Here is a 7,467-nt window from a genome sequence, read left to right as displayed (position 1 = left end):
GGAAAAGAAGGCCCTTTGCCACACTTCCTCATCCATCAAGTCACTGAACCCCTCCTGAACTGGACAAGCATTGGAGAAAACTTCAAGTTTACTCATGCTATTGAGTCAATCAGCCTACATATCCCTGGCAAAAGCAACAAGCCAGTTATCAAGTTTGTAGTAAAAACTATTGCTTATGATTCTATTTCGGCCTCTCCTCTTAAGGAGAGTCTAGAGTCCTTGTATGTCAAGTCTATTACTCCTTTCATGAATGGAATTTTTGATTTCGAGTATGACTTGCCTCTTTTTTCTGATGATGATCTTAATAAATATCAAGAATCAATAAAACAATGCAAACCAAAGAAAGCCCAACCCATCCATAAGGATACACAAGTTATTAATCTAGGAACCGATCAATGCCTTCTAGAGGTAAAAATTGGCACTACCCTTGATGATGAAGAAGCAGAATAGATGATTAGTCTTTTGAAAGAATTCACCGAGGTCTTTGCTTGGTCTTATGAGAATATGCGTAGTATCAACCCCAACATTGTGCAGCATTGATTGTCGAGTTACCCTGGGGTAAAATCGATAAAGCAGAAGCTCTGAAGAATGCAGCCAGAATGGAGTGAGAAGATCAAAGAAGAAGTTGTGAAGCAGTGGAATGTAGGGTTTCTACAAGTGGTGAAGTACCCCCAATGGTTGTCCAACATTATACTAGTACCGAAGAAAGATGGCAAGGTATGAATGTGCATGGGCTTCTGAGATCTTAACAAAGTGAGCCCTAAAGATGACTTCCCATTACATCACATTGATGTATTGGTGGATAATACGGTGGGGCATGCTTTGTTATCATTTATGGGTGGATTCTCGGGATACAACCAAATAAGCATGCACCCAGAAGATCGTGAGAAGATAGCCTTCACCACTCTATGAGGAACCTATTATTACAAGGTGAAGCCTTTTGGACTAGAGAATGCCGGGGCAACTTATCAAAGAGCATCTACAACCATATTGCGTGACATGATGAACAAAGATGTAGAAGTCTAAGTGGATGACATGATAGTAAAGTTGAAAGATCGGTAGGGGCATATTCCGACGCTAAGGCGTTTCTTTGAAAGAATCTAGAAGTATTAGCTGAAGTTGAACCCTCAGAAGCATGTATTTGGGGCAATAGCAGGAAATTTGTTAGGTTTCTTGATGATTGAAAGAGGTATTGAAGTCAACCCTATCAAGATCAAGGTAATTCAGGAAATGCCCACACCTCGGACTGAAAAGTAAATACGAGGATTTTTTTGTCACATCCAGTATATTAGTAGATTCATAGCTCAGTTGACTACAATCTATGAACCAATTTTCAAGTTGCTGAAGAAAGATCAGCCCACGGAATGGAATGACCAATGCCCATAAGCTTTTGACAAAATCAAGGGATACCTCATGAACCCACCAGTATTGACACCACCGATGGAAGGAGAACCACTTTTGTTGTATCTGAACGTGGGAGAATATTTCATGGGCTTATTGCTAGCACAAGAGGAGACAGAAAAGCAGGTTGAGCATGCCATATATTACCTCAGCAAGAAGTTCCTAGAATATGAGACACGGTACACATCTTTGGAAAGAACTTGTGCTGCGTTGATTTAGGCAACGAAAAGGTTGCAACACTACATGGTTTCCGATCTGATGCACTTGATCTCAAGGATAGATCCCATCAAATATCTCTTCAAGAAACCAGCCCTAACAGGAAGGATGGGCCGTTGGTTGCTTTTTCTATCAGAGTTTGGCATTACCTATGTTGCTCAGAAATCTATCAAGGGGCAAGACATAGCCGATCATTTGGCTACCCACCCCATAGAAGATGAAAGATCCTTGGATGATGCCTTTCCTGATGAAGGAATCACCACAATAGAGGAAGAAGACAGTTAATGAATGATAGTTATTCTTTAATGGAGCAGCCAATCAGAAGGGATGTGGTGTGAAAATATTGCTTATCACTTCTGACGGCTTTCATTTGTCTTCATCATTTCGCCTCGATTTTCCCTATACCAACAACATTGCTGAATATGAAGCTTGTGCTTTGGGGCTCAAAACTGCTGACTATTGGTGTGAAAAAGATCAAGATTTACGGTGATTCATCTATTGTCATCTGCCAGACACAGGGAAAGTGAAAAACTAGATATGAAAAGCTGAAGCCATAACAAGAACATCTGGAAGAGGTGATCTTTGAGAAGATCTCATTTGAATACTTCCAGAGAGATAATAATAGGTTTGTTGATGCCCTTACAACTTTGGCTTCCATGGTAGAATGCAACCTTATGGCTAAGGTTCGACCATTCTTGGTAGAACAAAGAAGCAGGCCCATTTATCAGAATTCGGTGAACTTACTCACTGTGGACGGTCGGTCTTGGTTCACTCACATAGTGGATTTCATCAGGGAAAGGAAGTACCCAGTTGAAGCGACTGATAGAGAAAAGAAGTTTCTAAGAAGATATGCACTCAGTTTATTCTTCAAGAGGATCTGTTATACAAGAGATCCTATGATGGAACACAGTTGTTGTGTGTGGATGAGGAACAAGCTACAACCATCATGGAGGAAAGTCATCAAGGTCTTTGTGGACCCCACATGAATGCCAAGATGTTATCTAAGAAGATCCTCAGGCTGGGATATTACTGGAACACAATGGAAGCAGATTGCATGGACTTTGTTAAAAAATGCCATAAGTGTCAGATATTTGCTAACATCATACATATCCTGCCAACAAAGTTGCATTCGCTCAGTTCACCTTAGCCATTCTCTACTTGGGGCATTGATATCATTGGAAAGGTCAACCCCAAAGCATCCAAGGGTCAAAAGTTCATTTTGGTGGTCATTTATTATTTCACCAAGTGGGTAGAAGCTCATTCCTATGCGGTCCTCACGTCTGCTAAGGTAGCCAAATTCATCCAAGAAAATATCATCTCTCGATATGGAGTACCTCAAGAATTGATATCAGATCAAGGATCCCATTTTTGGTGCAAGACTGAAAAAACCTGCATTAAGTTCAGTATCAGAAGGCATCGCTCTACCACTTAAAGGCCACAGACCAATGGGGCAATGGAAGCAGCCAATAAGAACATCAAAGTTATCCTGCAAAAAATGGTGAAAACACATAAGGATTGGACTGATAAGTTATCCCTCGCCTTATGGGTATACTGGACTTCTACAGGATCCTTAAAAGGGGCAACCCCTTTCTCTTTGGTATTTGGGGTTGAGGCGGTTTTACCCATGGAAATCTTGGTACCATCCCTAAGGGTGCTTCTTGATAGTCAGCTACCTAAAGGAGAGTGGGTGAAGGCTAGGCATAACGAGCTCAATTTTCTCGATGAAAGGCACATGAAAGCCATAGATAATCTGAAGAAATATCAACTGAGAATGGCCAGGGCTTTCAAAAAAAATGAGAAGCCCCACCACATAGAGGAGGGAAAACTTGTTCTTCGAGAAGAAAGAGCCCCAATTCATAACCCAAGAGAGAAATTTAGGCCCAACTGGAGTGGCCCATTCACTGTCAAAGAAATTCTACCAGGTAAAGCTGTGAAACTCACAGACCACAATGGTGAAGAAATACCTGGACTAGTCAACATGGATCAATTCAAGAAATACTATGTTGAAAGGATGAATAGCTTGAACTACGTCAAACCTGGTTCCTTTTGAGGGATACGTAGGCAACTTGACATATGAAAGTGCGGTCTCAACCCTCTAAAGGCAATAAATTGGTTCCTCAATTAATGATCAAAGTATCTTAAAAATCATCATAGTTTGTGTCTCCCAAGAATCGCCATTTGGTATGAAAGGCCATTAGATATCTGTCATCCACCCATTGGTCTGTCACTTCTTATCCAGGATTCTATCCCCCAAGAATCGCCATTTGGCCTAAAAGGCAATTAGGTATCTATCATTCACCTATGGTCTGTCTACTCTTATCCAGGATTCCATCCCCTAAAAGAAAATCACCACCTGACACCAGTTTATCAAGGCCAGTATATTCCCCACCCTTGATCAGTCAGTAAAAAAAAAAAAAAGAGCTTGATGCAACAGTGGTAAAGGCTTGTTTGAGTCATTGGCTAATGAATAATGCTTTGATAAATCATTATATCTCTTTTGTTTGTGATGGTTTCAAGAAAATTCATGGGCTCGTTGGATGAGACGTTGAGGAAATGGACCTTAGACATGAACTTAAGGGCTCCAGGATTGCTAGAATCCATGAATGTGTCATTTCTCGATCGGATTGGATGTGTAAAGTTACATTACCAGTTACTCCTGCAGGTGCCTCAACATTAGGATGCTAATTTGCATATATTTTGGTTTGGATTGGTTGAGACCTGCCCAACTCTTGAAGAATTCCAGGTATGTATGTTATCTCCACCCTAAGGTAGGTTGCTCCAACCATCTTTGGAGAAATATTATTCAAAGGAAATTTAGGACTTCTTCGGATGGAAAGAAGAGGAAGTGAAGCAATTTTTCAGGTACGAGGAAGATTGACATTCTGAAGGTGGCCTAGATCTTCATCCAATATCTACCAATGAGATGAATCCATTAACAAAGATCACAAGATGCTTATTTACTTTACATGATAGCTCGTTATGTTCTCTGCACTCCCAGACGTGGTACACCATCCGTTCTGATTGAAGTAGTAAAACAGTTGAAGAAGGGAGGTGACATCATCCCTACTGTTCTTGTAGAAATATTCAAGGGATTCGTTGACATGAGCCATGGCCATAGATTCAAACTAGATCATTATCAAGGAAGTCTTGCTATTTTTCGGATTTGGCTACTCGAGAAACTGAAGTTAACCAAACCATTAAAAGGAGGCCCACTCGGAGCTCTTTGCTACCAGGATAAGAGGGAAGTTCTGAAATTCGACCTTATCACTGATTGGGAGAAGTACCTATAGGAAAGGACTGTGCAAGATATAGTATGGAGGTGCCCAGGGAGGTTATAAGAAGATTTTCTAATGAAGAACCTTGGCTACAATTATGTCAGGTTGATGGGATTGACTCACACATCTTTTTATTTGTCTACATACATCGGCTAACAATATGGGCTCAAGGTGACAGATTCAGAGGAGTTAGTGAACTTTCACTCACCTCAAGAGTTGTTTCCCCACCTTGTTACTCACCTATCCTGTCTATGGTAGGAAAATTGTTCCCCTTTTCATGCAATTCAGTCGATAATAGAATGAGGAAGTATTTAGATTCTCGTGTTATCCCGATTATTCTAATTACAACTTGAGTTATGGAATTGATTATGCCTAAACATTGCAAACGAAATAAAAAAAAAATATTTTCTTTGTACTAAAGGTAGGTTTTTATTCATAAGATGCTAAAATAAAATGATGAACAAACAAGGGGGAGGGAAAAAGAAAAGGGAAAATATACATATGTTTGTGTTTACAGGAAATACAGGAACAAATACCTATAGGTCAAAAGTCATTGTCTGAATCGTACTCTGAATCATCCCCATAGAGTACCGGGGAACCAGTGGATGCTAGTCCCATCTGCTCCAGCCTCTGTGTCATGTCCTGAATCAGTGCATCCTGCTGTGCAATATCCTACTTATAGGAACTAACTGGGCTCTCCAAGGTGGCAATCCTCCCATCCTAAGGAATATAGGAAATGATCAAGAAGAATAATAATGAAAGATAAAGGGAAAAAAGAAAAAGGGGAAAGTATGAAATACATTAGCAACCATCAACTCGCATAGGCCATAATGCATCTTCCTAATCTCATAATAGACCTCCAGAGACACCTAAGAAAGAGCATACCAGCCAAAGAAGGTTAAGAGTCAATTGAAGGATGATCAGATAATCACATAGTCATAAAGAATGGGTAGCCCAAGGGAAGCATCTACATCTGTTTTTCACTCCAGAAGATGAGGGAGACTAGGGTTGGCCGCATTGGGATAGTTCCAAGCAGGGAAGCCATGGAAGGGGATGCTAGCAACTATGAGAGACCCACCTACACTAGTAGAGGGTCCCGCTTGTGAAGTATCAACGGCACTGACATGTGACTGAACAGTAGAAGGGTCTACACGTCACGCTCTCCCCTGAAAGAACATCAGTCAAGACCAAAATAAGAAAGAATTTGAAGGAAATACTTAAGAAAGGACAACATAGCACTGGACCATCAGAACCAAGAGGGGTGCATACTGTCTCCTCCTCTAGGAAGGCTCTGTAGTCCCTATCCCAGTCAAAAAATGAGTCATTCCACACTCCGTCAGCCAAACTCTCCATCTCGTCCTCAGGAATGATCTTTGGACAGTGCATAGTGGGTGGAGGAAGATCAAGAGAGAAGTATGACTTGACATCTGACAATTGGGGTACTACTCTCTCTCCCAGATAGTGGACGTGGCCCTATATGCCCCGAAAAAGGACTCGATTCTTGGATAAGTAAGTGCCTAGCCAATGTGACTCCTTCAGAGTCTGAAAATACGAGGCAATGGAATGGTCCAAGTAACTTGTAAATCCAAGGAAAAGTAAGTACAACACAAGATAAAAGGAATTTCAGTGTCAAGTGTGGCATACCTCAGTGAGATCGTTCAAAAGAGAATGAGCAGTGGTCCCCGAAGGATGGCACCTAGCCTTGATCACCTGATTGTCTCCCCACCTTGTGGCTACAGGGAAGAAGAATGCCTAAGGATCCCTCAGTCTAGGAGCTATAGTCCCCAAGGGCTTAAAGCACCAAGGTTGTTTCAAGAGATTAAAGTAAGAAAGTGCAATCCAAATGAATAAAAAGAAATGGGTACAAGGAGGAAAATTACCTGGAGGATAAAGCCCACTCCCTTGAGACCTTGATCTCCATATGACAATAGGTCTAGGGTCCGCAAGAGATATGCATTGGCAGCCCCACCCTACTCCCAAGAATCCACCACCTGAAGATCCCGAAGGAAGAACACCAAATGACTATCTACTGCCCCTCGAAGATCACTAAAAAGGCACTGACCCATAGCAAACAGTAAGAAAGAATGGGCCACCTGTGCCATGTTGCCTGGGTTCTCCCACAAGCCGATTTTCCACCATCTGGCATTAATCTCCCCTAGATGGATGAGTGTCTAGTCAGCCGCAATGGTAAGGTCTGTCAGGTCTGCAAACTCCCTGATAGTCGAAATCCTGGGTTGGGTCATAGGTCTACCCCCAAATGGAATGCCTATCAAGGAATAGAAGCACAGAGGTGTGATAGTGATCTCACCAACAAGAAGATGAAAAGAATGAGTACTCGGCCACCATCGCTCCATCAGGGCCCCCACCAGTGCCAGATTGAACTTTTGGGTCTCTACAAGGGCTAACCGGCGTAGGTATAAGGCATTAACTATCTCCATCACTCTATGAGGAAGTATCATGTGCCATGACCGAACCATGCTCGGATGGCCATACAGGGCCAAGGTATGTGGTTCCCTCCCCTCATGCTAATGGAAATAAAGAAAAAAAAACAAACAAAACAAAACAAAACAAAAAC

This window comes from Macadamia integrifolia, chromosome 12 (genome assembly GCF_013358625.1).
Source record: "Macadamia integrifolia cultivar HAES 741 chromosome 12, SCU_Mint_v3, whole genome shotgun sequence".
NCBI lineage: Eukaryota > Viridiplantae > Streptophyta > Magnoliopsida > Proteales > Proteaceae > Macadamia > Macadamia integrifolia.
Note: the sequence above shows the minus strand (reverse complement) of the source record.